The sequence below is a fragment of the Mya arenaria genome, chromosome 3 (genome assembly GCF_026914265.1).
Source record: "Mya arenaria isolate MELC-2E11 chromosome 3, ASM2691426v1".
NCBI classification, from domain to species: domain Eukaryota; kingdom Metazoa; phylum Mollusca; class Bivalvia; order Myida; family Myidae; genus Mya; species Mya arenaria.
Genome location: NC_069124.1, coordinates 80,485,507 through 80,493,563, shown reverse-complemented (window position 1 = coordinate 80,493,563; position 8,057 = coordinate 80,485,507).

Sequence of the window (8,057 nt, the reverse complement as noted above, 5' to 3'; positions counted from 1 at the left end):
ATTATTAAATAAATCCGAACATATATTTTAAATGGGTAAAATGGTAAAGGATTTATCTAAGCTTAAAGTGGTTTTCCTATATTATGGAGGGAAGATAGCTACAAAAACAGAAACAGATGGCATCGGCAGACCAAATAAAGGAGAACTATTTTGTTCAGTTCAATTTTTAAGACTTCAGAAAATTTGTTAATAGGGCACATCTTTGCAAATGCCATATTGTAAACTGGGCTCTTTAAAATGTGAAAAGGTGAAAGTGGTGTAGAGGATAAGCCCCAAATTCAAGGTTGTGAGTTCAAGACCTCCAAGATACTTTCTCTTGACCTCAGGAAAAGGATGTCCATACTTGTTTTTCTTAGGCAACAGACTTAAGAGTGATTTTGTAAGCTTCCAGCTTGCATAGCAATCTGATAAGGCATAAAATAAGATACTAGCTGACTTGCAAACAGTTTTTCCATTTGTGTTGATTTATTTTTCAGTCTGTTGGAATGTTTATTAGAAGTGATGTGCATTGCTTACTGCAACCAATATTTATTTTCTTAATTAAGTTGAATTTAACGAACACATAACATGACTTGTGATTTTACAGATGCATGTTTATTTCGTTGATTGTACGAGTTTATTTTCTCAAATGATGTAATAAAAGTTATTCTGAATGACTGACCTTTTTTGTTTGAAGAAAATGTGTTGAGGTTTTGGCATAGCATAGTGTCATCATCATGATCATCATTGTTGTGTACAAATAAAACATTCAAAACAATGTATTAAAAACCAAACTGTCAAGCCAAGTACTCAAAGAGGCACAAGGATATTGCTAAAGAGACTGGTAATACAATTAGACAAATAAAATGTAAAGAAAGATCTATAATTCTGACACATGGTAATGCTTTAAATAGTCCTCTCATTGTGTGTTTATGGTTAAAGTGGAGACATACAGTATATTTTGTAATGAAGACTTAAATTTGTATGGCAACTTAAAGCCATATATGGGGATTAAGCGCCAGAAATATTGTGAAGTCTCCCAAAAGACTCAATGCACTTAAAAGGGCTTGGCACAGAAATGAAAGTAAAAATGGGAGCAAAACCTAATTAATCATTAGTTTTACATTGGATTGCATACACATGGCTCTGTTATTACTTGACTAATATTAAAAATAAAATTAAGAGACATATTGATCCAAACTGTAATTATTCTTGTTTGCATTTTATGGAGTTGGACATAAAAGAGTCATTTGGTGAAGAGTGATCTAAAGCCTAATTATTCAAAATAGATTAAGTATTATTGAAAAAAGTCTGGTATACATTGCTGAAAAGCTTAGTAACCTGGCTAAATATTTGTGTAAGGATTTTATTTACAAAAAAATAAATCAGTTGAGTATCTTATCAGTTACTCTTTTGGTGTTGTTGTTTTTAATAAAAAATGGCAATTTACTCAAAGATATTGAGACTATTAATTATAGATTTAGGCAAGTATAATGTGTAAGGAAACTTCTAATGGGTGGGTTTTATCCACAGCCTAGGAGGTAAAGTGAAGCATGATCTGCCTCGAACAAATACAATTTTAAGACCAGATCTGTCAACTTAGTGCACCAGTCATTTGTAACCCCCCCCCCCCCCCACCCCAGGTCCGGGGGAATACTGGGGTTAACCAGGGGAAATGGGCCGTGTTTTACCTATTAGGTGGCCCTGCAGTGCTGGTTGAATGCGGTGGTTTTATCTTCGCTTAAAATATAGAGGGGAATGGACCTTACCTAGAGTCCCTGGGGTGTGAGGGCATTTGGCAGGGATTTTGCCATTGGATCGTCCGCGCAGGGTGGGGATTTTAGCCGGGGTTGGCTGTACTGAAAGTCAAAGTCCCCACTATCCCCCAGACCTGGGGAGGCCGTGGTTACAATTGTCTGGTGCATATCCACATGAACGTTGTATTGGTACTCTAACAATTGAGCTTACTGCGTGGATGGTCACCGCCCCACCTCAACCCCACAGAACTGTTTACACAAAATCTGCAGCCCAAACCCAATAATGCTGAAGTAAAGGCATGCATAGATTTCAGCTGGTAAAGCTGACTGGGTGCCAAGCTCACACCCATCCTTCCACAATCCACAAAAGTCTGCACAATGCAATCAATGATTTTACAGAATAGTAATGTTGTTTTAATGGCAAGGCATGGTGTGAAAAATAACACGGCAAAGTATGACTTAAAACTAACATTTCATAGGGTATTCCTATAACTGTTGAGAAAATGTTGACATTTAGTCCATGCATGCATTTAATCCGATGTAATGATTCATGCATGCCATGAACCGTATGATCATTTCAATGACTGTCAAGTACATTTTCTGTGTGCTCACGATTTTTCTAGAGGAAATAGAGTGCTTCAACTATAAGAAAACATCTAAATATATTCATAAAACGAACATTTTTTGAGGTTACAGTAAATATTTTCTCTTAAACAAGCAGATTTAATTTAACACAATCCATTTCCTTGTTGTTACAATGGGCCTTCTTTACGCGGATTGAAAACGGTGTTAATCGCCGGCAGCCGCATCGCACTCTCGTATATCCTTACAATATCGTACTACTATTTACGAGGTCTATCTCGAAGCTTGCCGGAGATGGCCGAGTTGTTACGATTGATTAGGACTCTAAATATCATGCAAATACAATATGTGATATATCTTATATTGATGTAAAATGTACTGTTATTGACATAATGCACGAATAAAACTACTACTTCTAACTTTTATCTATCTGCATCAAAAAAGGACATCTGAAAAGATAATGAATCTCATCACCAAGCCATTTATATAACGTAATGTACACTTTCGCAAAGTCCTATCAACATTCATATTACGACCACACACAACAGGAATAAAAAAATTTAAACGTCTAATTTTACATTTCATATAAGCAAGATTCCATGAAACATTTGATGATAGATTACCAAGGTAAATTCTGTTTTGAAGATCAGCGTAGCTCATATATTTGGTAAAGGTGTTAATGTCACTTGACCAGGTTTGCGGACAGGTTTATTCCCCGGAAACCTCAGGAAGACCTAGGAATAAATGGATCGAATTGAAGATGCAATTAAATGCCTATTTGGAGTAAGCTATTAAAAATGTTTGAATGAAATAATACTATTTCATTCCATCATATAATCAGGGTTTTTTTATGATTGTAATTCATTGATTAGTTTAGTTTCTATGTTTAAAATCATCTTAAATCGGCTTCGCTTGACATCGTCAAAAACACTTGTTTTCACTGGGTCGCTGACCTATTCGCTCTGACTATTTGAAAACACAAAACTTTATATTTTTATTCACAAGAATGATTAGTCAAGGGCAGTAATGTCAGGTGCGTCCATGCTTCCCGGTTCATTGTTTTTGGTGATAAACGTCCTCGATTCGGTGAGTATTACCACTGTTTTCTATATGTTTCAACGATAATTTTCAGAAACGACCTTGTGCACCGAATGAAGAGCAATTGCTCGTTTACGAAGACGCTTGTTTTAGATCAAAATAATGTCTGTATTAAAATATCTCGTGAAAACAATGTACGTTCTTACTAGGCTTCCCGACTCACTCAATACATTTTTTGATTCAAAACAACTATTTAATACCGTTCTCCTGCGTACAAACCCCACCCGATGCTTTGTTTTGGACAATAACATTATTGCTATTGTTTTCCGAATGCAGACAGCCAATTTTGGAGTTAAATCGGCTCATTTACGAAAATGCTTGCTGGTTCATTCTGTACATTTTTAGAACCTAGGTTCATCCCAAATCTGGAAGATCTATGGCACACTGTATTTACCCGAATAACCAGTCGTTTTGTTTTAGTTTTTCAAATATATTAATTTTGTTAATTATTTAATTAGATAAGAGGGTGTACAGATATATAATTTATATTTTCAAGGAATAAAAGATGAAACGAAAGAAGAGATCAAACCTGAATCTAAATAGACAAAAAACAAAACGTTTTAAGGTAGTCCATATAAACGACATAATAAATGAACTCTGCATACTTGATGATAAAATAAAAATAAAGGTTCTTTATATATATATTAAGGCACTATACACCAGATTGGCACCAAAAAAGGTTTTCTTTCTGTAAAGAAATTCAGGACAAGTATTTAAGGAAATGTTTTACTCTTTCATATCATTAATGTAGAAGAAAAATCGAATTGGAGACCAGGTTGGAACCGGTGTCGCCAAAATTGCAGTCCAGTGTTATCCACTGTGCTACGAAGGCTTACCCTTAACGGTTGGAATATTTGAGCTATATACCTAACTTGGTTATATCACGTGATGACATCGACTAGCTAATCACGCATTACGGGAATGAATTCCACTAGGAAGACATACCTAGTATTTTTTTTAATTGAAAAAAAATACGAAAAAAACAGCGAAAAATATATTAATTTTGAACTATGTGGTACTTCGATTAGTAAGTTTCATTGCATTGTACAAATCGATACGGAGTTTATGTCAGGTTTCGACAATTTTCTCTCTTTTTCGTTATTTCATCATACGGAGTACAGCCCCTTTAAAAATTGCTAATGTAATAATGTAAGGTAAAATTGTGGAATATTTAAAACTACCTTTTCAGGAAATAGCGATGAAAAGGAACTAAGAGTTTACCTTAAAGAGTGTGCTATATGTTTTCTCTGGAAATCGAAATAAAAAGGGAGACAACCTGCAGGAAACAGTCAACAATTTAAGGTCTTGTAACTGTTTTATGTAAAGACATAACTGTCTTGACTTACTATATAACCTCCAAAAATAATGTGAGTTCTACTTTAAGTAGAGAGCCCTGTCAGAGTGTGTATACCACGTGATAAATAATGTCATTTATAAACGCTACGTCCGAAAACAAAATTTTGCTTCTAATGAAGACTTTAAACAAAGATAACTTTCCTATTTCTTCACCATTTTAAATGAAATAAAGCGCAGTCTACGCCGCTAACGGAGCCCCGCCTTGGGTCGTTTACCAGTGTTTGATTGAGAGTTTAGTTTCTTAAAACACTTCGACAAAACTTTTCACAATACGGCCGTCTGACGGAGCACTGTCAAAACATTATTTTGGAAACAGGTTTGTCGAAGTGTTTGTTGAAACTAATTACATTATCAAACTTCGGTAAAACAACAAAGGCGGGACTCCTTAGGTGGCATAGACTGTCCTTTGTTTCATTTAAAATGGTGTTGTGATTGAAAAGTTATCTTCGATTTAAGTCTTCATTTTAAGCAGAAAGTTGCCTTCCGACGTAGCATATAATTATGACGTAATTTATCACGAGGTATACACACACTGCCTGAACAAAATTACCCTTCTTAGACGTGCTTTAGAACATATACATGAATTTTAAAAAAATCGACGCCTTTTATTCGTTATTTTAATGTGCCATAGATCTTTTAGATTTGGGATGAACCTAGGTTCTAAAAATGTTCAGAATGAACCAGCAAGCATTTTCGTAAATGAGCCGTTTTAACTCCAAAATTGGCTGTCTGCATTCGAAAAACAATAGTAATACTGTTATTGTCCAAAACAAAGCATCGGGTGGGGTTTGTACGCAGGAGAACGGTATTAAATTGTTGTTTTGAAGCAAAATATGCATTGAGTGAGTCGGGAAGCCTAGTAAGAACGTGCATTGTTTTCACGAGATATTTTAATACAGTCTTCGTAAACGAGCAATTGCTCTTCATTCGGTGCACAAGGTCGTTTCTAAAAATTATCGTTGAAACATATAGAAAACAGTGGTAATACTTACCGAATCGAGGACGTTTTTCACTCAAAACAATGAACCGGGAAGCATGGACGCACCTGACATTACTGCCCTTGTTAGTTATAGCTGATTATTTTTATTTTTTTTATTTTTATTATTATTATTATTATTATTATTATTATTATTATTATTATTATTATTATTATTAGTGGCAGTGGCAGTGGCAGTAGCAGTAGCCGTAGCAGCAGCAGCAGTAGTAGCAGCAGCAGCAGCATTAGTAGTAGCAGCAGCACTACTGGCAGTAGCAGCAGCAGCAGCAGTAGCAGTAGCAGTAGTAGTAGTAGTTGTTACAACAATACAAGCAATATCACACATTGCAATTGTCTGATATTAGAATCGTTATAAACTTAACCTATATCATACTACAAGAATATGAATTACTCCAGATATTAATGTTTAAGCTATATAATTTAGGAATAAATTTATTTTAACATTTTTTGTAACTGTTCCACAGGATAACTCGCAAGTTTTTTCACAAGTGCAAAAGCTTATTTCCAACGGGAATGTTGACATTTTCGGTAATTTCTTGGTATTAGTTGTAGTTTATGCTATGTGTGGCTAATCTTTATTTATAATATACGTGAAGCCACTCTGTGTTTAATTTCGTATGTTGTACTGAATTTAAAAATGACTAAAACCTTTTATAATTGATATCAATAAGATCTTTCTCAGTTTTAAAAGGATTTTCATATGATTTTTTGTGTGTGTGTTGGTTTAAGTTCTAATAGTAACTATGGCAGCTATGGCGTGTACCAGATAACAGACGTTTCATTGTATTCAGGCAGCGGCAATACGTTACTCATTCTCAATGTGCAAATGTTAAAACAATCCAGATTATTTTGATGATTGGTTAAACTGACAGAAAAACATAGATATGCATCGTGCGCATGTTGCCAGACTTTATCCAGAAAACACTCAATTACTAGCTGGAGTAACTGGGTAACCAATGAAACCCCCACAAGCACAACCAGTCCTTAACATTGCCATGGTATAAGCATGCGTGGATCGCTCTACTCGAGTACTAGAAAGCTGGGGCGATCAAACGCGTTTAAAACATTTATAATGCTCTATGATTTTATCAATTGCCGAGAAGAGACCCGTTATGTTCACGATGTGAACTTTTATGTGGAACTTTAGTGTGGTAGCAAATTGACTGTGTTTCCTTAATATGTGGCGTTGACACGCTATGTTTTAACGACCCCATGCTTTGCTAGTATATATGATATACTGTGGGTGAAATCAACAAAGATAGAGAAATGACAATGCTGCCAAATCAAGGACTTACAAAACAGGAACCATAAATCAACTCACAAGCATTTAACACAAACACAAAACAAGCGTCTGTCAATAAAAGTAAAGTAAACATTTCTTGAACAGTCTAAACATATTTAGCCTAACAAGGGGTAACAGCAGCTGGTACATGTACATTTCTTATTGTTAGTTATAATCACTATTGCAACAAACGCATACCATTCCAATATGTTTATTTAAGTACTCAACAACCGTACGAAAAACGGGCACGAAAGCTTGAAAAGTAATGCAAAGTTTAACATCATCATCATAGAAAATATCATGACACAGAAAACCGATCCGTAAAAGGTTGAAGAACTCGATTTCAGTATCAATCATGTGTACAGTTTTGTACAAACAGTGCACGGACACACATTAATGGACCTTCTTATAGAACTGTCCTCTGCTATCATTCTTGATGAATGTGTTCATCCGACCCACAAATGAGCTCGTTTTCTGATAGCTCCATTAACCATTATGTTAACTTGTGTTGCCTGATGAGCCCATATAATATTGGTGTAATTAGAAAGTCATTTGCTTGCTGATTACGAATATGTAAAATCAATGATGAAATGTAAATTATGATAAACAATACTTTCAACTGTAAGTGGATGATACTGATCTAATGTGTCCAAAGACATGTTATAATCGTATTGGTATTTTATTTACCTTTCCAAGAGTGCCGAACTTATATTGGTCACCAGACAACCAAAATTCACATAATCACATATTGAAAGGTAATGACTAGGTGACTAGGTAGAGAAACAGTAAGTTTGATCTGTGGTGTATACAAATGGATGTATGGTTCGAAGATATTTTTAAAGGGAACTGCTCTATATTTATATAAACATTAAGTAACACAGTAAAGCTTCGAATAAGGATGGTCTATATTGATTTGGTACATCTATACCTTCCATAACATGTTCTATATTCCTAACTTGAAATTCTTTCATTTATTTAATGAGTCTTACTCGTAGAATCCACGTTG